At 31.3% G+C, this 27050-nt stretch overlaps 1 pseudogene; it reads left to right on the plus strand.

Moving 5' to 3' along the window:
• The first annotated feature begins 15222 nt into the window (after positions 1-15222).
• The window catches only part of LOC128185841 (uncharacterized), an 86238-nt pseudogene continuing 74410 nt past the window's right edge, over positions 15223-27050 (plus strand).

A 27050-nucleotide genomic window follows, 5' to 3' on the forward strand; every position in this document is an offset into this window, starting at 1 on the left:
ATATGGATGTGAAAATCTAACAGTTCAACATTTGGGTTTATTAAAAAAACGCAAAAAAACCTGATTTTAAAAAAATGTAACGGTTTCCATGGTAACATTTTAAAAGTATTGCTTTCTACATTAATTTTCTTATATAACTAAATAATTGAAAATAGGACAAGGCTGTTTTATGTCTTTGATAGTTTACATTAGTGGGCAAAACCTTCTAATATGGCTTCAAAGTAGGTCAGTTTTGCTATTTTCCCGTCTTTAGCCTCGATTACCATGGCAACAGTTACCCCTAGCAACCAACTTTTTTTGGTTTTTTTGTGGTTTACACCTAGGTGTGTCCATGTATGAAATATAAGGAAAATTGGTGACTATGCGTGGCCAGACCCTTTTATAAATCATTGATTCTTGCATAGAATTGATGTTAAGATTTAAGTACCAGTCCACATAAGAATCAGACAATATAAATAAAATATTATATACAACCTAGCAAAAAATACTTCTTTTATTAATAAATTATACAGATCTTGTTAAAAATATGACATTCTGAAAATTTTACTTTGATTTGTTCACTAAAAACAATACAAGGGCTTTTTGAATTTTGCCATATTTACCGAATGACTCCATAGAGTACTGTATAACTAAGTGAACTGTCTTGAGGTAAACCAATTTGCATCAAGGATGTTGGTTAGTTTCAATTGTGTTTATAAAAAGTATTAATCATATGCTTACATATTTATTCACAATTTACATGGGTTTTCTGTTCTGTAAAAATTGGGAGGCATTTAAAGTAAGTATACATCTATAGTTTTATTACCTCCCTTAAGTAGAACTCTTCAGTAAAGGAAGTTAATTTTGGGGTATTCAGTAAACAATGGAAGCAGACAACACTTTTCATACAGATCAAATTTGCAGTTTTACGCCTTTTTACAGCCATGTGTGTGGACCTTCTAAATTTTTTCCATCAGAGGGAAATCTTGTTCCAATGTCTAAATGCTTAAAAAACATATCAAGTCATTTGAATCATTTTAACTTAAGTAACTCTCATATTCCAACTGAGGGGCATTTGTTATGTTTCCGAGTGGGCATATTTTCTTGCAAGTCCATGGTACCTTGTACTATATGCCCAAAGCTGCGCGCACAGTTAGGGGTCATGTGGCGACGGGGAAGCACGTGCGCGTACCCAAATTACACCGGAAAGGCAAAACCAGAAAGGTCCATCTCGCCTTCAACGTCAAATTTTTTACTTGCCAACAAAGGTGTCCTCGTACCTGTTGGATCAGGCAAGTAACAGTTTAAGTCATATTTTGAGATACTATATATAATGTAAAAATATCGTTACATTTAGATCTATATCTTAAATTAGTAATACAATTCAAAGGAAAGCCTTAGTATATAGTATACTCTATTGAATGTTAATTTTGTACATGTACATTCCTTGCATGTGGAATGTCATTGTAGAGTTAATGAACTATTGTACCAGAGATAAACCATCACCAGTTAATTTGGTTTCTATAAAAAACACTTTCAGTGTATAATTATCGACTTGCATGCATGCAATAATTAATTGATTGTTCAATTATTAATAATTAGATCGTTTTGTTTTTTCATTAAACATGACCTTGCATCATATAACAGGTATTTTTTGCAAGTGCAGAGGAGATATGTACGAGGCAATGAAGGTCTCAAATATGCTAAATATTGAGGTAAGTGGTTTTAAAACATGATATCAAAGTGTATAAATTTTTTTACCATATATTATAAATATTTGGAACTAATTAATGTGATTCATTCAAATGAAACAAACTCATTATCTACATTAAGGTGAGAGTTAATTGATGGCTACAACCAGTAAAAATATTCATTTTTGTGTAATGATTATAAACATGTAGAGAAAAATAACTTACAGTGATCATCTCCTTATAATATATGATATCCAATTTTTATGCCCCCTTCAAATAAGGGAGTGCATATTGCTTTGCTGCTGTCGGTCGGTCCACCAACAGTTTCTGTTCATTTTCTACGCAGAGGTTGCACAAATTGAAATGAAATACGGTACAAGTACATGTACAAGCTAACCCAATTTTTCTGGGAGAGGTTTTGAATGAGAACTAATATAAAATATGGCTACATTGTATTACTCAATATTTTCAGAAATATATTCGTCAAACAAAATTTCATGTTCTGTTAAGCAGTTATGTAATAAATCACATGCTATGATTTATTTTCTTATGTATAGCTCCTGGTCAGGGGAAAAAAACTTTTTAAGTTAATCCAGGAACCTTCAGATCTCAAAACAACTTCTTGTGATCTAGAAAGAGCTGTGGTCAATCTGTACATGGAGAGCAGAGATAAAGTCATTAAGAAACAGCTTCTGTCTTTGATTTCATTGTCTCACACTAAGAAGGAACTACAAAAGCTCATCCCTCAACTCTCCGTTTATGCCATAAATGAAGCACGCAAACATGCTTTAGATAAAAAAGAAGGTAGGTTTTCTCTTAATACGATAAATAATGTATCAAATTGAAATTTGAAATTAAAGGTTAGACAGTATGTCATATGAACAGTAAATATCACTAAAGCTTTACAGTTTTGCACACAATTTTCTATAAAAAAATAATTTGAAAACATGTACATGTACTACATTTGTACTAAATAGATATTGTTAAGATAGATCATGCATTAATAAGGCATTTTTGAATACTTCATTTTACCAGGTTGGTACATGTATTATTACATACATTTTTAAAATTAGCTTTGTTGCTAAAGTAATCGATTTTTAAAGGTACTGAGGTTCCAAATCAGAAACCAGTGTTTCACAGAAAAATGGACATTATAAAATTAGACCATGCACTGGATTTCATCTTTAATCCAGCATTTTATCAGGTATTTATTTGGATTTTAATTTGTGTGCAGTATTAGCTGTTTGCACTGTATCCTAGAGTGACCTTGATTAGTTGCTGGTGGTCCCCATTAGCAGTAGCAAACCAAAATATTCTTTTCAATTGTATAACTTTGTCCGTGAAACTATGAAAATAATATGTTTTACGGTGTGACCGTTGGGGCGAGCGCAGCAGGATCCACACATCTGTCATCATTGTTAAATGCAACCCGTGGACTTGCCCTAACCAAAAAACTTTGGCTTTGTCTCGAAAACTTTTACCACCGCAAGGAACCCGAAATTATCAAACTTTTATTCCAATGGCCCCTTCCTAGTCTTATACACTTAAACAAACTACCACTGAGCATTAATAAAATGTTAAACAGACTAGTCTAGACTAAGTACTTACATTGTATTAAATGTTTTGATAAACACAACGCCGTTTTTTTTATGTAGATGCAATTATGTCTTATCTTTTCTTTACCTTTTAATAATGATCATTAAAATCAGTAAAAATAAATTTTGTTTGTTATTTCTCATTTTGTTCCTTGTTGTAACCCGTGTTTTAATTATTTTCCTCAGTGACATTAATTTTGTTTTAAATCTTTTTAATTTTTGTACGCTATATAAGCGTTGTAGACATGTGCCCTCACCCCTTTCTTAGTGTGTGATATCCAATATTATTTGACCACATATGCAACTATATAACAAATACATGTACCGGTAGATATTTTAACAGTTTAATTCTTTCCATTTATCTATTCATTACAAAATGACGTGGCTGCACGTAGATCTAATAATGATTAGACTTTTCTTTCTTAATATTTTTTGTCACCTACCTAACGTATGCATATATGATTGGATCAATATGACAATAAATTTAGCATGGAACTTGCATGTGTATTTACTAAGCAAAAAAAAATCATCAAAACAAAACTAATCAGCCAAAGAGTCACCGTTAACACTGATACTGAGTACTTCCTACATGATCCAGTACATATGCTTGATCCACCTCTAAATGTATCGCGGGAAATTAAAACGCGAGATCTTTGTGACTTCATAGTTAACATTCTTTTGCGCTCGACAGTTTTCGTAAATTGTCGGACAAATTCGGAGAAGAAAATGACGTCATATGTCAGCAAAAGTTCAGTTTTTTTACGTAAGCTTATGTGTTGTTTACTGTAATGTTTTTAGAAGGATTTTTTTTATTGTTAAATGAAAATGATGTATGCAATGTAGAGATAAGAATTTTCCGTAGAAACACTTTCTGTTCCACCATGTTGCTATGCACCGCAAAGGATCACTGGGATAGTAGATTATTTTATTATTTTAACCTTATACTAATTAAATTTCAAATAAATCATGTATGATTTTGCAATTATAAAAGGATTGGAAAAGTTTGTTGATTTTATTATACATGTAAAACAATATAAATATTTATGAACTGTATTTCAGAGGTGGAAAAGTATGCAACAGATGGCTTATTGCTAATGGAATTAAAAGAGTGTAAGGAATCTCTTGTAGCCAGTAGGATTTACATGAAGACAGATTTTAAAATGCACATAAAACAGGTATTTTAAAAATAATATATCTCAAATGCTTTTAATATCACTGTCATTTTTAAGGAAGATGCGTGGATATTTTGTATATTTGAGAATAAAAATGTCAACATTTTTTGAATTGGCTTGTTTCTGCCCAAAATATACAGGTTTATTAAAATTGTATATTTTGATGTTTTTATAGACACTCTTTTATGAATGCAATTAAAATCAATTATTCTTATTTTTTTGCAGACTGACCACTGCGGTGATCATTGCATAAACTATGCTTTGAGTGATCCACTTGATAATCAGTTTCAGCAAACCTGTATTGACCATCAACATGCTTGTGACCGCTGTCAATTACTCCCAACAGCAATTTTGAATTTGAAAGAAATATTGGACAAACTTGCAGGTAATTCTCTATTGCATATATCGTTGATGTGGTTCATGTCAATTCATGATTACATGTAATCACATTTTGATTTTTGATGAATTTGATATATTTTAAAGTGAAACATTCAATCTGAATGTTTATCAAAACTATTCTTATGTACAAATATTTATTGAGTATTGGTTTTAAATTATTTACTGATTGATTTCATCAGATCTTTCTCCAAACACCAAATAAGAAATGTTGGTGGACATTGAAGGAGCAGAAGCTAAGATTCTTAAGTGGAAAAGTCATATTGTAAGAACTATCAATGAAGACAAGGCAATTAAGAACCCAAACACTGAAAGATCTCCGGCCTGGTGATATTCTTCTCATTATGGACTGGGTCATGAAATTCTTACCGATTACATTCAGAGAAAAACAGAGCAACTGGTATGGCCAGAAGGGCTTAAATTGGCACGTATCTGTGTGCATTTACAAGGATGAAGAGTCAAATTTAAAGGTAAGACAGCTCCAGTGCTAAAAATGATAGGGTCATTATGTATCTGTTGGTCAATGTTTCTGTCTGTCCAATGGCATTCATCTTTCTGTCCTTTCCAAATATTTTACTTCATAACGAAGAGGCTTGTCAAACACTTAGTGTACTGATATGCTTTACTCTGTGTCTTCATTGTAAGATACACCAGTTTAATTTTATCACATGCTTTCTTAAATAATATCCAATGATGAGATACATCAAGCAACTCATTGAGTAAAATTTATCCCAAACAGAACAACTCGCAATTTTAAATTACATGTAAGTCAACTGCTGATATTATACTGGTTTAAACACAGTTATAAAGAATTTATTTAGCATAGAACATTTGCACATGTGATGGATGGAGTGCGACAGGACTGGTTAGCAGTTGCATGTCTCCTCGAGGACACACTTCATCACATCAAAATTCAACTTCCAAAAACTACTAGGGCATTCCTGAAAAGTGATAATGCTGGTTGCTACCACTGCGACAACTTATGGCTTGCCATTCCAGGCATTAGTAGGCGTACTGGTAAGGAATTTGCTTCTTATAAGTTAAAATTTATATTGGCAACCAAATTGCTGAAAGCAAAAGCATTAAGGTTGTCCTAGGTTTTTAGGTTTCAGGGTATAATCAAATCAAAGGAATGCTAAGCATTCTATATATAGACGGAATTGGTATATCTGGTTCAACATCAGATATACCAATTCCGTCTATATATAAAGTATAATAAATTTTATAACTAACTTCAGAGTCATGAATTTTAAACACTTTTCATGCTAAATGTGTTCATTACTAATGCCATAAAAAGGGAGTATTCATGATGTTGAAGAGAGCACATATAATCTATTTCCATAGCCAGCTATGACTACAGTGAGGCCCAAAGTGGGAAATCTTATTGTGATGCCAAGATTGCCCATATGAGAGGGAAGTTGAGTAAAGAAGCAGCATCAGGCCATAACATCATCACTGTTGCTGACATGAAATCAGCTATAGACTTGCATGGAGGAACGACTGGATGCCAAGCTTCACATGTTGAACTCCTTGAAAAACCCTCTCCTGCAGCCAAATGTTCAATAAAAGGCATCACTAGAATATCAAATGTGAAGTTTGGTGAAGGACTTATAACAACTTGGCGAGCCTACAACATTGGAAGGGGCAAATAATTCCCTATTGAACATGAAAACAATGTAAGTTTGAATGAGAAGCAAGTACAGAAATTGTTAACATTGATATCACGTAAAATGCTTTTTTTCAATGAATAATCAATAACTGTTTCTGATTACAGGATATTGCAGATTTAGAAATAAAATCAGGTTTTGTTGCGAGTCATGGAGCAGAGGGGAACATTCAAAAACCCACAGATAGTAGGAATGATGTGAATTCTGCAGTTGATCATTGCTTTCCGTGTTCTGAAGAAGGATGTACTCAGACCTTTACTAGATATGGGGATATGCAAACCATTGTTTCCTTGGCAACCATACTTTTAAACTTCAAGCAATGTCCACTTATGATGATATCAAGATCAGATGGCGGAATGCATGTTCTTCATTGTCAGAGGATACCCTGAAACACGCTTCTAGTACTGGAGAGGAAGTCACAGATCAAAGTTATGTGCAGTCTGACATGGGGTGGGCCTTGCAAAAAGACAGAAAAAATGCTCGATTTTATGGATGATCTGAAATCCTATTTGACTGACATCTTCCAACATGGAGAGAATGGTGGAACAAAGGTGCACCCATTTATAGTTTCTCAGAATATGAGAGTGGCCAAGAACGAACGCGGGGAAAAAAGATTCAACCCAAACCAATATTTGGCAGTTGGTCAGATATCTTTTTTTTTCAAGACTTTCAGCTATGAAAAAAAACATCTACAAACGACATGAATGATAGTGATTTGGATGCAATCCTTCTGAATATTGCAAAGGCTAATGCTATAGCAGAATTTCAATAGGAATTCAAAATCTTTGACAAAAATATCATCTACTTATGCTTAAAACTGGAATCTAAATATTACATGTAATACATATTGTGCTATTGTGTACATGTATATATGTATTATAAGTTACTGTGCATTGAAGTCTTTGATGTAGATCTACCAGAATTCTTAATGTGATTACATACAGACATTAGAGTACGGTTAGTATACCAAGTGTACCAAGTGTACCAGTTTTGACAGCTGTCACTTAAACAAGTTTATGAAATACAAAACGGGCAATGTTTAGTGTGATCGAGAGACCATTTGATTAAAACCAGTTTTATAAGGAGTGGGTGTAGCAAAAAAAGTCACCAATATTCACATGAGAATTTTAAGAGTTTTAATAATCAGCAAACAAGTATATTTTTATACACTTTAGGTACCAATTTCCATTTATGTAGTAAAACGACTAAAACTTATGATCTTCTAGGGCTGATTTGTGTTGCTATTAAGCAACAGTTTTTTGTTGCTTAGCAAGATACAATAAATTTAAAAAGCCGAAGAAAAAAAAAGTTGCTAAGTTTATATATTGCATACACTGTATTTTAATCTGAAGTATTACAATTGTTTAGGCAACAGATAAAAGAAAATGGTGTAAAACTTAAGAAAGATGATTCAGCATTTTACATGTATAAGAACTATGTACATGTATATTTTGTGGTCCTGTTGTATTAAATCACTTCATACATTCTTTATTGAGGGGGAATAATTTTTAGTGTGTTATATCATTGTTATATCATTGGTCACAATATAGAATTGCAACATTGATTACTGATATTACATAAAATGAGTCAAATGACTTGTGATTTAAACTCATTTTAATTGTACATGATGTTGTAGAGTGGGGAGATAGGAATAGTATTTAAGAAAAGGTTGGTAAAGCTATGCTAATTAGCCTGTGAGATCTCTCTTTCTAATATCACACGATCCATTGACAATTTTAAAAATTAAATGTTACATTTGTTTCGATCAACATACATGAATTATTATATAAATAGTGCCTGTTTGGGAGGGTAACAGTTGAAATTGACTTCCCTCAAAAACCATTGTCAACCTCCGTTTCGCGTCGGTTGACAATGGATTTCTCGGGGTGTCAATTTCAACTGTTATCCTCCCAAACAGTCACTATTTATTTTGTTTTACTGAATGTCTTTATTTTTAAGAAAATTTTACTGCTTTTATATAGCAATAACGTGAACTCCACAGCGAAACGTACGCGCATAATTTTCGCGCATGTAACATTTTTTAATGTTACCCGTTGCTAAGTGCGTTGCTAACGCCGAGGGTAATAGAAAGGATTATGAACTGCGTCTTACCCAATCAGATTTCAGTATTTAACATGAAAGTATAACAACAATTATTGTCAACTGCCACAAAATTATATTTTTCCCTTGTTCCTATGACAACCGAATTGTTACCATGACAACAACAACAATTATTTATTATTATGTTGAATATGATATTAACCACCTTTCTTATTTATATTGTATGATTTATAGTGATATTTAAAAAAGAGATTTACTTATAAGCTATTAACAATCACATTTTGGGCTTCTTAGAATGTAAAAAATGTCGATATTCGTTGCTAAGCAACAACCTTGTTTAACAAAAACCCATGTTTTTTCAATTGAATTCTGATAAAGATTGGACCCAATAACAACTTTACATGTTTTGAATTGCTATCTTTTTTTGCTGATTTTTTGTATATCTTGTTGAATTTCACTTAGAATTGTGAAACTGCTGAGTCAGCAAATTTTGCAAAACATACAAATTTGTTCCCCCCAGAAATAAAATTCCATAAATTTCTTTTTCTCTATCTTAGTTTTTTTAACAGAACAGACAGTCATGCTTCATACCAATATTTTATTTCATCAAGACAGATTTTGACCCCTTCGAAATATGAGAATTTTATGCAATCTGTTAAAGAATAACCTGTGGTTGCTAGGGAATTTGCGAAGTGAAGATATCCATAGCAACTGTAATCTGATTTCATAAATTCTTTCAATGCTTGAATAGTATAGTAAAAGGAATATTTGCACAAAAAATCATTGAAATTTGAAAACTGTCATGTATCACTATTTGTCTGATTCTTATGTGGACTGGTACTTAAGTTTTGTTTTTGGATGACTGTTTGCTATCACCTCACGTCATTAATAAAATTTGTACAGAAAGCATCAATAATTCACACTAATATTCACATATCAGTTTATTTATGAAGTTGGCGGATTTTAAAACGTACTTAACCATATGCTTTATTGAATATTAATAGTATAAAATATGAGATAGGAGATTGGATGTTTAATATCTAAATTAACCAATCAAATCATGAATATAAAAACATGTTTCTTAGCGACACCGAAATCTAATAAGTCAAAAACCAGTCATGCATACCCTCACCTACAATAAAAGTTTTATAATTTCTCATTAAATGGTAACGAAAAAGTTGAGATATAATTACTAAATTAGTTGAATCGTGTGCACTGTTAATCTACGTTAATTTGCTCTCCCTGTGATTATCCATCTTCACCCTTATTCGTTTAAACCCAGTTTGTTTTACGATTTGATTTCAAATTGGTTAAAAAACCCGGTTAAGAGAGATTTCAACAATGAATCAAAATTCAATAATCAAAATACAGGTACCACTATCATAGAGTTTAGACGCCTTACAAGATTTATTATTGCAAGTCTAGAATCTAAACATGCAAAGTGTATTGTAGTTTAATACATACCAATTAATTTTCCCTTCTTGATACTGTCAAATGAACAGATTGTGATCCGACTGTGAGCCGAATCGTCTTGTTGCCAGGTGCGGATAATCAGATCAAACTCGACGTTTCGCGTGTATTTTGATCTGATGATCTGCGCCTGGATATTCGACGAGATTCAATCCTTTGGAGAAAGCTACTGTTTTAATAATAAATATATCCCAGCTTATACCAAAAATTTAGATTATGGGATAATCAGCAAATTGTAGTTGTATCAATTCAGAAAACGAAATATTATTGATGTAGTACACACTCGCAGTACAAAACATTTCTCTACGGCTGTGGCTGATATTTATGGATTCGATGACATGTAAATTGTTAAAGATCAGATAATGAAAAGCTGATCAGTGGCGGTGTTGGGAGGGGTGTTTCAATTTTACGTAACATATATACGAAGCCAAGGAGCAGAATTGCATGGAATGATAATATAAGGAAGTTAACTACGTATATAATGGTACAATAATGTTACACTAATTCATAATACAAATAAAAAGCAGAGAGAGAGAGAGAGAGAGAGAGAGAGAGAGAGAGAGAGAGAGAGAGAGAGAGAGAGAGAGAGAGAGAAGAGTAAAATTTATTTCATCAATTAACATGAAATCACTTTTTTGGTTCGGTGTTTCCGGTGAAAAAATGTGTATAATGGACAGTAAAGGAAAGTTTTTTGCACAGCCTGTACTTTTTGCTCTGAAAAAACTTCTGCCGGTTATGAGTGATGAATAAGTATGTGTGCAATTACACTAATAGCTGTAAAATGTCTTGGCGGTTATTAGTCTCATTAGGGGTCAGCAAAGAATTAGGTTTATTTTAGGTGAGACCTGTACCTGACTCAGTTAGAATTCCTGATACATCCTAATACTTCTAAATTCTTTTATTTTTTCTGTCCTGTAGTCAAATATTGAATTAAGTAAACGATACTGTAGAGCTAGGTAATGATTGCTTTACAGTCTTTTTAAGGATGCTTTATGCTCGATTTGAATTTAACATTTATTTGAAAATTGTGTCCATTTTTATGGAAGAGTAACCTCGCTTTTTCAAACACCTTAAAATCATCTAGTTTAAAAGCATTCATACGTATTGGGTCTACAGTATTTATTGCCTGTCTAATGCATTGTTTCTTTACAAATCCTTTAAACACAGATGGGCTCTGAGCTAATGTGGATCGTTGGTCTCATGAACGATTTAAAAATTGATGCCAACTTTATTCAAATATTGGAATTGGCAACTTTTGAAAACTGTAGAAAAAACAAGGTATACAAAAAACGTGGATACTTCAAATGTAAATCTTAAATGTTTGTGACAATTATTGCCAATGTGAAATATATCATTTATTTTCTTTAATGTGTGATGCAAAATAATCATACTTTTTTCTCCCGGTATCTTACGTAGAAAAAATGTTTGCGTTATAAAATTACGTAACAATGTGCTATGTGTTTTAGAACTTAGACTTGCACTTATGCATATTCTAATGATTTGCTTGTAAGACGGAATTTGATAAAAGGGTTAGTTTTTTTGTCGTGGGATTTAGAATGTCTAATTTGATTGTTACATGTATAACCCACATGTTATCCACTGATAAGAGAATTAAAATGAATTTTATATAAGAATGCATATTTGTCACGTCATAGGTAATTAATACAGCGTTAGTTGGTGACATTAGGCCTTCTATTTTGTCTTTAAAGTCCGCAGTGTTTGATGTAAGTTTATTGTTTTGTACGATAGTGACAAGAAAGTGATCACATTTCTATTATATTATCCTTATCGACAAATAATCTCTATATAAGAGTTCTTCATTTGAATCAGAAATATTTCAATATAAGGAGTATTGAAAATAATCAGATATCTTCTAAATATAAAAAAAAAAAATAGGGGAAATGTGAGCTTAAAAATATCAATCTGAGTTAAGATTTTTTTATATCTAGTGGTATAAATTGATATACTTTGGGATATTTTCTCATTTCATAGAGGAATCGAAAGTTCATATCTGAAACATGTCATCAACTCTCTCTCTCTCTCTCTCTCTCTCTCTCTCTCTCTCTCTCTCTCTCTCTCTCTCTCTCTCTCTCTCATCATCATCATCCTTTAAGATATCTTAGACAAATGTCACCTTAACTTTATATATATACAAACAGTTTTATAACCCTTTAAGTTGAGGAAAACAGATAGTGACGTTGAGCTGACATCACGAAAACAAAACAGATGGTCAAAAGAATCTAAAGTGAGCAATCTCTTTATTAAATAAACACCTTTTAGGTGAACAATATGTTTGTATAGAGGTAAAAGTAGGGATTTTGCACATCTTGGACCTTTTTTCCTGACTGAATTTAATCTATATATGATTTATATAGTAGTATATGTACGCATAAGTTTGCAACTTTTCCCTGTATATTTAGAGGGTTACTTACAATGTACATACTACCCATTTGTAATTTTAATCACATCTACATGTAGCATCTACAAAATGACAATTTACTCTTAGGTATCTTTATAACTAAAACCAGACTTATTAATTATTTTAATATTTAAAATGATTTAAAAACTCATTATTCCAGATAATACCAATTTCATATTATCACAAATAAGAGTAAATAACCTCTGAGTTACAAACTGAACCATAGGGCGAGAACAATAACGTCATATCGTGACAAACAGTATTCTTGATATTAAAATTATTTAGTCAGTGTAAGCAAGTTTGATTTTTTAATTAAAGTTAAAATCACATACACCATGTAGTGTATAATAATTCCAATCTTCTTAGAACAAAGAATTTTGTTTTTGTTTTTTTTTTCGATGGCTGAGTGGTTATCGTACTTACCGCTCACTACTAGAACAGGGTTTTAAAGGTCGGGAGTTTAAGGTTGAATAACACACCTGGAAAAAGTCACTCGAATTATCTGTAAATTCTTTGATTATGGAAGATATTATGATACATTAACTATACATATGTCAAATAAGAGAAAAATTTGCAAATTGGGGATAAAAAAAAATATCTAAAAAAAAAATCAATTCAGTAAATAACAACAAAAGCCCCAGCGGGATTCGAAATCGGTATGTACGAATCACAAGCCCCACACTTATCGACTCGGCTATGAGGTAAGTTATATGTTTACGTTGATAAAACCCTTTTAATAAAACAAAATGTCGTTTCGACCACAGGTCAGCCATTTCGTGATGATGTGTTATTCCACCTTAAATTCGGTCGGACCGAAGGTGAACTTAAAACTGCTGCATAGAATTAATATATCAATTTGAAAGGTCTTTGAACATCAATCGGCATTAATTAGTCCTTTAGCTATAGAGATTCGCTATAAAAGAATTTTCAGAAGAATACCGTTTTTTAATTATATAGAATTTTCATTCCATGACGTTCCATACGGTTTAAATCAATCAGAATTGATGCAAGGAATTGCAATAAACGAATTCCCTGAGATTTGGGTAGAAACAGAAATATATTTTCTGCATAAAATATTCATCTTGTTATGTTCTTCACCGTGAGGATCAACTGCATAGGAATAAAATTAAAAAAAACAAACAAACAAACCCACAGTTACGTGAAATAAAACATGTTTCTCTATCAATATCTATTTTATAATGTTCAATTACGTAAGAGTATTAATCAAATAAAGTTGCAGCTGGGAATTGCAATGAAAGAGTTCTCTAAATCAAAGTAAACATATTTGTTTACTTGTATTAGATATTAATTTTAATGTGTCTTTCCAGCAAAATAAATCAAAACCTGTGCAGGGGATTGCCATGAAAGGATTCTCGGAACTTTAAAGGATTGCAATGAAAGACTTCTTTGAATTATACGTAAAACAAAAATGAGTAGTCTATATTAAATATTCATTTCATAATGTGTCATTGCATGTAAATCAATCTGAACAAGTCACAATTGATGTAGATGACCGCAATGAAAGAGGTTTCGGTATTTTAATCGAAAACAGAACTATTGTTATATTACGATTTCTGAAAAATTAAAGGGCATTCCAAATGCTGACTTTTAACATGTTTTTTTTTTAGAGTTTGTAACTTTCTAAATAATAATGAAAGTTTAATATCTAAGACACTTAAAAGCGACGTTGACTGCTGCATGTTAATACAGCAAAGATTTGAATAAAGTCAAATTCAATTTGTTTTTATTTAAGGTGAAATAACACATCATCACATAATGGCAGACCTCTTTTTTGTCACCAAAGCCCCTTTCACAATTGGCGGACGAGCACTTTACAACACCTTGCGACTGGAATATTTTAGATTCACACGACCTCTAATACGTTGCACGAGCTCTCGCATACGTTGCATGCGTTTTAATGCTCGCATCAAGTCTCCTCAAAATAGTGGACATTCACACTATTCAGACGCGATCGAATGTGATCCAAATCATCGCAGTGCAACGCACAATCATTAGTACGAACGTTTTACAGCGTTTTACAACGTTTTGTGTACTCGCAAGTGATGCACGATTTTTAAAGGTCGTAAGATGAATCGCGGTTGTTTATGCGCGTATTGTGCGACCATGAGGCTGTTGCTTAACATTTCTCATGTTATCTTGCAACGTTTTATTATCAATGCACGACTTATCAGTAATATACCATGCTTTGGCACTAGAATATATACCCTGTATAATCATCTCTGATTCAAACCACAATTCAACAATATACATTTATTGCATGATGGATTTATTTCTTTTTTTGAGATGTCGGGAAAAAAAAGAAATACATATTTTAAAATGCATTTATTCATGCTCGTTTATAAGTTGCTAAAACTTACTAGTATACTTTAATATCGATTATTTTTGCCACAAAAATCAGTATACTGCAAATCAAAATTGCATCAGGCGTTGTTACCAATTGAAACATTGCACCTTGTTTATAATTGCCATCCAATCATTATAAAGTCACATTGGCGTTCGAAAAACAACTTTATTATTTAAGTGATAAATTCATTTGGTTGGTTTCGGTTGTTGCTAGTTAAAGCGAAGACAAACGTCAATGTAGATTTGGCTCAAAGTAAACTTTGAAAGCTTCATGAAAATGATATAAATCTAACGGACAAGGAGAGTTGAATTAAACCAAACAGTTTTATCATAGACAATCATGACATCAGTTGTCGATGGACTGCGGTTACTGTTAAATTAAACCAAACAGTTTTATCATAGACAATCATGACATCAGTTGTCGATGGACTGCGGTTACTGTTTTCTTATCTGTCAATTTCGAATGCTATGGTGTGCCAACAATATAGAGTGAATCTTGAGGTTGACAATAAAGTATCTGTACATGCACCTTTGGAAAGCCTACACAACGTTTCCTTTGCGACTTGTTCCCGTTCGTGTATTAATGGATGCGAGTGTTTTAGTTATAACTCTCAGTCAAAGATGTGCAAACTCTACACGTTTGATAGTTTATGTAATCCCTCGTATATGACGGTCAGTGAAGCAGGGTGGAGATCATACACAATTCATGGAAAAGACCCAGGTACGATTTTAGTATATCTTTGCTCTATAATCAGTGCATTAGTATGTAAGTATAAGTTTTCAACTATTGACACTAATGTATACAGTCTGTTATTCTGCTTATTCATTTTGGATTTATCTTTCTTTGCACAATTTTTCTTTAGATTTTATAATATAATGTTTCCCTCCTATCTAACCTAACCATTCGGTACGATAGTGATTTAAGTGAGTGAAACAATATATTTCTATAAATTTGTACGACTGTACTCATTCTTGTTTTCTTCTCTCATATGCGATCAAATGCATATAAAACCTCCCTTGAAGAATGCAAAAAATCTTACTTTAAAAAAAAACATGAATGCAATTTACAAAATAACTACATGTACATGAATAAACAAACAAAAAAAAAAGATTCACTGTAACATGAACAACATACACTTGTTTCAATTTCAATTCTTGAACTACAATGACTATCTACACCATAAAATATTTCTGAAAATGCTAGTGTCCATCTTTTTGTGAAAAACCTACACTACAAAATAATATTAGAGTATAAAGGTATGACCCAGTTATGATTTGAATATGTATGACCATAATTTCCACAACGAGGTCAAAGTGATCTACTTTCAAGTTGGGACAAACCTTTTTTTGTTAGTTCTATAATTTAATGTCTTACATTAGAACAGGATTTGACAGCATCTTATTAGATATTCCAGAAAGTCCCAAGTGAATTTCACATTTCCCCCATGATGTACTAACTGATCAGATTTGATTGTCATAAGTCTATAAGTATTTAAGTGATGACCCAGAGGACGATATAAAAAGCTTGCGGGTAGATGGAAAGCTAACCAACGGAGCAGTCTGTCAAATCATGTGCAAAAATATGATGTAAACATTTAAATAATTATGCAACACACTTCATTCCTGATTAAGATTGTTCTTTACAAATAGTTTGTAACCTTCCTACAGTTCACTAATTTACCTAGATTGATATTTTCAAAGCCAAGTAAGATATACATTGTTTTTAAATGTCAAGTGCTACTACATGTACTGAATGTATAAAATAGAAAACTGTCACACAGATTACCATGATAATTCACTTTACAAATCTCATCAATACCAATATTTAACTTTTATCCATAATTGATTTCCGTATGAAAGGGCTTTAACCTTTGTAGTTTACTTTACGTATGACTATAACCTCCATCTTTCGATAAATAATACAATGTATATTAACAAAACAAGACATGGTATATGTTGCTCTTTGCTACCAGCGTGACTTTAATTGTTACATAACATTGTAACACATTGCGAAAATTATATAAAATTATATTACGTAACCCTACAATTGAATTTTAATTGCATTATGTCACAATTCTGCATTTGATCTTAATATGATGTAACTATAATTAATTTTCGAATAGTGATAAATAATAATATACAAATATGAATTTAATTATTTGGCAGTATTGAGAAACTGATATCGAAAATTGTTTACGTAATATCGTCAAACGAATTCCTTGTGGTCTGAAAACTCCAAGGACTTGATTGAACGTATTAATCAAGTTCAGACCCCAAATTAACTTATGTTAAAAAAGCTTATTCTAATATTAGTTACATAACACAGATTAAATCAACACATGGAAATGCTATTGTAAAGAACTTTCCAGAAATGGGAATACTTTGCAGCTATAAATCTTTGTTCTGCAGAGGTTAATTAGGTCATGAGGATGAAAAAGGAATGTCAGACAGTTCTTGGCATTTGTTTATGTAACCTTAGTTGTAATCTATCGAAATAGGCCGTTCGGGGGGATTTTCGAGCATTCTCTAGGCTTGTGAAGCACTCACACAAGATCACAATATGGTAGCAGACTTGGTAGTTCTGGACAGTGTAGCATTAACATTCTTCTTCTTATGATGAACTTGTTCCTTTCATTGGGTTGTACTTTATGTCAGTTCTTTTTATCCGAAGCAAGTATGATAAAATTTCATATAAATTATTACATTCAGTCTGACATATTATAAAATTTCATTCTAAATATAGAAGAAGCTATTTAACAGTTGCCAGTTCTTGGTTAAATTATGTCATACAATGACTACTGTAGTATCTGGTCTAAACTGTTTTACTTTATGTTTGAAACTAGGTTATTTTCATTTTGATTCAATAATTGTTTGCTAAAAAATGGAAGAACTAGCCTACAATAAGTGTGTTTCACCCCCACCCCCCTTTCCAATCCTTCTTTCCCAGAACTTCAATTGCAACCTGGACTTCTCCATAAATACTACAGTAAAGTTATAAACATCAAACACATGTATACATTGTAAGTTAAGAGTGAAAATAAATAAATTCATAAAAATATGTAGCAAATTATTCTTAGTACTAATTAACATTCAGATTGTCAAGTCTTATCTATCTCTATTCCAGACCCTTGATTACCTTTTAAATATAGTGATAATAAGTTAATTGCCTAAACAGTTAAAATTATTCAAAATTATGTATTGCCTCCCTGCACTGAGGAGGTAGATATTTTTACTCCCCACACAAAGGAGGTACTGTTTACTATAAAAGTAGGTGAAATTAGCAATGGTATGACAGAATATTAGAAGTAGTAGGGCAGTGCATTAGAGAAAGTAAGTGACAGTAAATATCGAATATATTTGAATTTGTACATACACGATGGTCTTATGTGGAATGTTTTTAATGTGATGTGTAGACTTTGTGTTTTGGTACGTAAATAAATTGCTAATTAAAACTCTTTCAATGACTTTTCCATATGAGGACTTCATGTTTTGAAACTCGGCAATGTGCAGTCCGCACGCTCGGCGGAGAACTGTGCTACAGATGTATCAATATTTGTACATGTTTACGGTACAGAATGTAAATAGTACTAAATACAAAGTATAGTAATGCGCGAATCATGATAAAGTCTAAAATGAATGTAAATAAACAATTATTATATCAGACTCAAACCCCAAGTGGTTTTTACTTAATATTATCAACTGAAGACTCATGCGTGTTTTGGCGTGTACATGTGTTGGCGTGGAATTAAAGAAATAAATTAACCTTAAAATTCAGGTTGTACGATTTTTAGGTATGGTTTGTAATAATAAATGTAGCATTTACGACTTTGCTTTAATGTGTTTGCTTAATTAGTCTATCAAGGTTCATTGATTTATCAATTAAAGTGATAAAAGATTTAAGAAGGAGTCATACAAAATAGGTATCTATTACAAGCTCTATAATTAAATGAGTGTAAGTAAAATACTTCATCATATAACTTTTGAGATATACAACTGGAGTCTTTTTTTTAACTTATTAATTATTAATTGCTTATTAATTTCACTAACTGAGATACACACACATTGAAAAAACAAACTCCTGTCGGGATACAGATATAAGCTCATGATTAGTACTGTGTATATGTTATGTAACAGTCATTTGTTCACTCCTGACAGAAAAACCCTGCAATCCACACGGAATATATAGGTAAATCACAAAGACGATGTCACCTGGACAAAGAATGTATGCACATATATATACGTGCCCCAATACCTAAGAATAATGATTTAATCATTTTTCTTTTTCATATGTAATTAATTACTTAGTAAATTTGTAAATTGCCTTATTTTCAACATTTAAATATACATGTAGTTACATGTATGCATATAGTTTCAATTACGCTGAAACTTAATGTACATATAAGAATGTATGGATTCATGATCATTAGGCTAGAATAAAACTTAAACCTGTTGAAAATAATTGATAGATCACTATTGAATTCAAATAAATTTTAGAAATAGTACATGTATCAGCGATGTGTAAACCATTTGGAATCTTAACTTAAAGTTTCTGCAAATTGAAACCTAGCACAAATTTGCTAAAACTGATTAATATTTCCATAATAATTTACACCATTTTCCATACATTTAAATTTCAGTTTCTACAGTGCGTAAACCACCAGGATTCTTAGAATACAGTTTCTTCTGACTGAAACCTAACGTATACTTGCTGAATCGATATAATGGTTTCCACAGTGCGGAAACTATTCATAAAACTTCAATTTTAAGTTTCAGCAAGATGTCCGTATACTAGTTTCAGTTTTGCTGGAACTGGATTTTCACCCAGTGATTGAAAATAATCATCAGAGTAGTTTTCCTATTTGGTATATCAAAGTATGATTAGTCAAACATACCATAAAAAATCATAAAACAAAAAAAATTGATATAAAAATATCGAGAAATTTAAATTCATTTTAATTTTTTTTATGGATCTCAATGTTATATTTCTAGCTATTATAATTATTTTGAATCGCTTTATAGCTAACATAGTATTTTGTTTGAAATAGAACCACTAGACTGCAAGGAACTATACATAAATGGCAAAAGAAAATCCGATGTGTACACTATATACCCTTGGGAGAGGTTTGACCCTAATTACCGTCCTGTTCAGGTCTACTGTGATATGGAGACAGAGGGAGGAGGATGGACGGTCAGTATTTGCTTTTACAAAATAGGTTGAAAAAATTGTTTTCTATAGATAATACGGAATGTTGTGTTTGTGGGAAAATGTGTAATGCAGGATACTGAAATATCCCCCCCCCCCAAAAAAAAAAAAACACAGTATGTAAGAGGTCAAAAATTAATATACGCCTGAATTATATAAAGAAAGAAAATGCGTTAAAACTTTTCAACAGGTATATGAAGATTTTGCCAAAAAAAAAAAAAAAAAAAAAAAAAAAAAAAAACTAGAACTTTTTTTGTCTTCAACAAAACGTAAGGGCTTTTCGACATCCCCTTTCCCTTTTTTGATCGTAAATGTCAGGTAAAATCGTATCTATTTTTTATTTTAAAATTCTTCACCGCCTTGGTATAATCAGTTGCCTATTAGAATATAACATTACAAATAATGCAATGTCAAAAAAAAGATAACTTCAGATCTTTAAAAGTAAATATACTTTTAATTTCTAAAAGAATATTTCCAAAAAATCATAAAAAAGTAAGTATTCCTTTCTCAATTAGGAAACGTGGTATGCATAGAGTTTTAATGTTCTACGTTTATTAAGCAAAGCGAGATAACTCTTTCTAAATCACTTTTTCATCTTTTAAAAATTTGGAATATTCACGCCCTTAAAACTCCTATAAGAAGTCAAAAAATGGCACTACGGACCAGAATTTTTTAAATTGTTCTCTTTACTCAAAACTTTAAATCGAAAAGATTTTAAAAATCGGATGAAAAATAAAAAAGATAAAGCTAATGGGTTGTTTTTAGCTTTGACCCCTCTAGACCCCTTATTTTTCAAAATTTTTATCCCAAAACAATTTCCGGTCTGCAAATTAGATCCCTTAATATAAATTTTAAATATGAAAATATTTACTTCAAAAATGTTTGAGAAAAAGTGGCACGCGTGAATTCAGTTTAACATTAAAACACCCATAGACGATTTTTTATCAACTTATAAAACTGGAAGTTCCCAATGGTTTCAAACGAAACTTTAAATATATGATAATTATGACAGTTTTAACATTTTCCATTCCTCATTTTAAAAATTTGGTGGTTATTTCAAATTTTAGTTTTTTCATCCCCCTTTTTTCATTGTTTGAAGTCCAATATCTCGATAACAGCAAGAGATAGAAAAAAGTTGTTGCTCACGATATTTCTCAAAAAATTACATTGAAGTAAGTATTTCTTCCTTGGACACAAAATTTGGTATGCTTACAGTATTTATGATCTTTTTTCTAAGAGCAAAGCAGGATAACTCTTTATATTTTTTTTTAATTTAAACAATTGCAAGTTGTGATCATTAGGCCTTTCAAACCCCTATAAGGAGTCAAAATGTGGCCCCTCAGACCATAATTTTAAGACTGTACTCTTTATTCTAAACAATAAACCGAAAAAATTTTGGAAATCGGACAAAAATAAAACAAGTTACAGCTAAAGGGCTGTTTTGAACGTTTGCCCCTGCAGATCCCTAATTTTTAAAAATTATGTACCCAAAACTTTTTCCGGTCTGCGCATTGTGTGTGTTATTATACTAGTGAAATATTGTAATGTTTACTTGAAAACTTTTTGAGAAAACGTGGAACGCGTGATTTCAATTTAACATTGAAACTCCCATAGACGATTTTCATCAACGCATAAAACCGGAAGTACTCGATATTTTTTCTTAAGACTTAGAGCGTATGATAACTACTCGTACATTAACAATATCTTAGCGTCAAATTAAGTTTCTAAGGTCATTTGAAATTTTTTGTCTTTTTATCGCCCCTTTTCTGAAGTTTGAAGTCTAATATCTCAAAAACGGTAAGATATAGAAACACGTTTACCTGACAGTTTTGTACAGATTGACAAGATACATCTTATTCTAAAATTTGATTGGTCTAACTCGAAAAAAAGATATTGCGTTTCATTTTATTTTTAGAAATATCCTTGTAGAAACCAAAAGTAACGGAACCGGAAGTCCAAAACCTTACATACGCGTGTCATCAACAATTGCTCTAAGAAAGTTGCATAATTGTTTTAATATTCTTTCCTGTTTTTAAAAAATTGCTGACACAAATCCTGTCGAGAAAAATAATAAAAAAAAAAAGACGAAAACAATAGATCTTTTCGACCGAAAGTCGGAAAGCCCTAATAATAAAACAGAACGAAAACAAAAGGTCTTTTCGACCGAAAGTCGAAAAGCCCTAAAAACAAAACAAAAAAAAAACAAATTACACAAAACGAAACAAACTACAAACACCCCCCCCCCCCCAAAAAAAAAACAAAAAAAAAACAAAAAAAACAAAAACAAAAAAACAGCCAGCCTAAACCCCTCCCTCAAAAAAAAGGAACAAATGTTCCTTTTCTCTTACCATGTTAAAGGTTTAAGTTTAATGTAGATTTTGCATGTAATTAAGCAATTTTAAATGTGAGTATACAATCAATTTCTTCAACATCTAAATTTTTTTAATATTTTGATAGTTTTAAAAAGAATCAAACAATGTTTAACAATATATTGCATATCAGTTCTTTTGATGCATGAAGTACACATGCTTTTAATCATTTTCTGTTGCAATTTTACTTTAATTTTTACTCTTAAATGCGATCAATTAGGTAAACCCTAAATTAAGATATCTATATAAAGTTTAGTAGAGATAATTTTTTTGGCAGGCAATACAAAGACGAGTTAATGGAAAAGAAAGCTTTAACCGTAGTTGGGCCGAGTACAAAGGTGGATTTGGATCACCATACGGGGACTGCTAAATTGGTAAAGAACGATTTTTTTTCAATTTTATGCACATGCATCGCAATGCTTAAACCTCATGTACACATATATATTTTCTACTTTTATTTCTAGTATGAAAATATATCATGAGACTATATAACTTTACATGCAAAAAAGAACATTTTTGTTTTAAACGTAATTTTTTGATATAGGTGAAATAGAAAATGTTTTTTTGATTACCTCAAGGTGTTTGTAGTTTAGATTTACCTTGGTTGCGTATTACATTTTTTGCGAGTACACTTGCTAAATACTAAATTTATAATTGTGCAGTGATAATTGAAAACTCGTTTACGAATTCATAACATTTAACTTGTAAACTCTAAACATTTCTATTTTACAAAAACGAGTTCGATTCGAGTGGGCATCAATTCGTACAGTTTTTAATTTGCATTATGTCGTTAACTCAAACGTGATATTTTCTTTGGACAAAAACTAACATAATATGTAACATGTATGAGTTTATATTTTATGAAATATTGACATATATCGCGTAAAATGTTTAAATGATGTTTGCACAAGCTTCAGTTTTCGGTGTTGTAAATTATGCATAAAGCCAGAACTAGCTTGCAAATTTGAGATGGATATGAATTTTGTCAAAGAGACATTTAAGGTGACATTAAAAATATAACTATATAAATATGAAGCAATTAACAACATGAAAATGATTGTAAAACATCTGCGCATTTTAATATAAATCAAAAATTTCCATAAGATCCAATGTCACAACGATTTACTTCAGACTTTGGTCAATCTCATTGAAATATTAATTCAATACTGGCGTTCCAATGCCTGTTTTTATAGATTAAGTTTTTCAATATTGTATAACATAATTTGTCTAAATAACAGCACGACGAATGCAAGATTTAAATCTGCTTTAAATATAGTAAAAGTAAACTGATTACCTTTATTCATATCACTATTAATTTTAGTGGAGAAGTCAGAATCATGTTAGATATATGTATGAAAATGTTCAAGTGGCAATCAAAATTCATTTTATTCATAAAGAATGGTTCTTCATATTAATTAATGCTGAGAGATTTAAAAAAGAATTACATATATCATTTTGTTCGACTTAACGATAGGTTCTGATAACCTTTATTTAGCTTGGGTAAGCTTATGTTGTTAAGCATATTTGAGATTTCATACATCTATAGGCAATTTTTATTTATCAGGTCATGATATTAAGAGGCCGCCAAAAAAAAAAACAATAACAAAAACAAAAGCAAAAAAAAAACATGCAAATAGCTATTGGTGAAAAAATCTCAATTTTTATACTTTGTAGTACATAGACTCAATATAACCTAACAATAAAAAGAAAACACCTAAACTTTTCATTCATTTCAAAGGTAACTATAACGACTAGATAGTCACACTTGATTTTGTGTATAGGCAATGCACTCTTCATTTTTCTAACGTAAAAGACTTATTAACTCATAATATTGTAAATAACTTTATATTAAAAGTTCAAAACAGAATAAATATAATGTATTAATGAAGGTTTTTTTTCAATAGGTACTTGTGTTAGATATATTTATTTTAAAAAATATATATATTATCGAACATTGTCGCTGGTGTTAATATGGAACCGAACAAGAAACTATAAGAATTGTTATTGTCTCATCAAACCTATGGACTGTTACTACTGTATTTGATCAATATAAGCATAATTTACATTTTATCTGTTTCATCTAAGCAGTTTATCTGTGTCTTGTTCGCACATTTCATCATATATTTTACCATTTCAGGAAACGATGTCATACATCAGCTAACAAAGAGACGAAATTCGTCATTGATTTTCACAATTACGCCACTGAACGGTGGTGGTTCGATATCATTCAAGATGTATCATCAGTTTTACGTTTTTGGCGAGGACCAGAACTATATAATTCAACTTGCAAACCCCGGAAATGGAAACTTAGGTACATGGAAGAGAAATGTCCTTATATATCATTGAATATCGTCAAAGCAGATATTGATTTTTCCCTTGAGATTTTAACAAGGAAATACCCAAGGCGAATATATAAAATCCTTTCAAGCTGTTCCCACGGAGACGTTAACGATTCTATTTCAAAACCACCGAAGTATTTCTTTAAAGTTGAAGTGTTCAGTATAATATATTTCCTGAATTATAGTTCAATTAATGTTTAGGAATGTATGCAGATATTTCCCTGAAACACCATTTATATAACCTGGTGTGACCCGAAATTTGAATGCCTTCCGGTATTTTTATACACCTTTTTACTTTAAGTGAGAAATATCTGTACAAATGTTGACTTCCCCAATTAATAAATTTTCAATTAGGCAATAAATACCAATATTATGATATGCTGTCAAATAAGTTAAATCTATTATTTATCATTTTTAAATACCAATATATATTATATTAGGTAATTACAATTGCAACGCTTGATAAAACTTAAACATTTTCAATCCTTATCATGTGGGTACACTTCACATAAAGCGCATTTAGATGAATACTAGCATGCGTTTTTATTTTGTAGCGATTTTTTCTAAACCAATAGATCCTTTAGTGGCTCGAGTCTGTAGGTGTGTGATCGAAACGTGAACTTTTTTTCATTAGAAAAGTAACAACGTTGAATGTACGTTGTACATTCAAAACGAAATAGGAAAGCGTGTGGATCAATGTTAACTTGGCCTTTTGTAGGATGTATTTTTTGTTTTATGGCTACCCATTGGCAAAACTCAAGATACATCTAAATGTATATAATACCAATTAGAGGTGGGGTGGAGGTTAGGATTGTGTAAACATAGCCATAAAAAGTTTGTAATTTTGTATTTGAGTATATAGAGGAGGTTACTGGGAAATCATTATATTCCGTGGTGGTACAATTTTCATGGAATTCGTAGGTACATGTCATCCACAAATTAACGTCCTCCACGAAAAGATAAATGAGGGCTATAAAGTCATATTTCCTTTTGTTAGTATAAGTAAATACTTGAAATTACGTCCCCACGATGATGTAAAGTTGAAGCAAGCCATGTAAATTTGACCCCCTGATTTTTTAATGATTTTACAGTACTTGAAATCAGTTAACATTGTTTTATCAACAGTTAGTCTTTTGTACAATAATACTACATACATTATTTGTGTGATTTCTGAAATAATAATATCAAAATCAAGCCGATTCAATTTATCGACTCGATTTCAGGTTACATTACATACGAAGAAAAACGTTTTAAATCAGTACAAGAAAGGTAAATTTACTTAAAACACGGGGTGAAGAGTAAATAGGGTCAGTCTGCTTCGAAATAAAATGTTGCACGCTTAAAAGTTTCTAAGAACGACAAGAAAAGTTGATCAGTCTTCTTTGATATGTGTAAAATAATGACGGTTTTTGTTGCTTACTGCTGCTAATGATCTCAAAATTCTACAGCCTTATTAATCATTTTTTAATCTGAAAATCACGATGTAGTCAATGTTTTGAAATGACCGAAAACATTAACCATGATTATACATACAGTCTTAAAATGGTCCATTAATCCAACTTATCAGACAATGAATAGTAAGGATTAAAAAAAAACCAAATTTATCAAAAACATAAGTACTGTAAAAGGTCATCCATGTACATATTACTTTCCCCTGCAATGGGAATGTATATGTGTCATGTATTCTAGTTTTGTAGATTACATCTGAATATAAAAACAAAACAAAAGATATCCGTTTCCTGTAATTTTATTCATAGCCAATTGTAACCGAATAAGTATAGAAAAACCCTACAAACCTTTTTTTTCTGCTTTATTTTTACACCATGTTTATGTTTATATCGTTGATACTTATTAATATTCAAACAATCTTTATCGAGATGCATGGATTCTTTACATATGATATATATGTACTTTATGAATTGTGGAAAAGGGATTAAATAAATTAAAAGAACACCAAACATGATTAAAAAAAATGTCATTTTAAAAACTAGCGGTCGAAATGTAGGTGTAGGAGTATTTACCTTATAACAGCAAACGTTTACAGAATCAACTTGATTCGCCGCTTTTGACTTTTTGTCCAACAAAATTAGCTACTTTGACGTTGGAAAATTTTAAATTGTGTGTAAACGGTGTGACCGTTGGACTGAGCGTAGATTTAGCACTGTGCAATTTATTTTTTTTTTAGAACAAACTTTATTTGAAAAGCGCACATTCGGATCTGCCATTCTACTAAAATCATAAGCCAAAGCTAAACTAAACGTCGCCAGCTCAGTTTACATTATGAGGTTATGTTTCATACGTAAAACGTAAATCTAAAGCTTCGTT

The sequence above is a fragment of the Crassostrea angulata genome, chromosome 5 (genome assembly GCF_025612915.1).
Source record: "Crassostrea angulata isolate pt1a10 chromosome 5, ASM2561291v2, whole genome shotgun sequence".
Taxonomy (NCBI): Eukaryota; Metazoa; Mollusca; class Bivalvia; order Ostreida; family Ostreidae; genus Magallana; species Magallana angulata.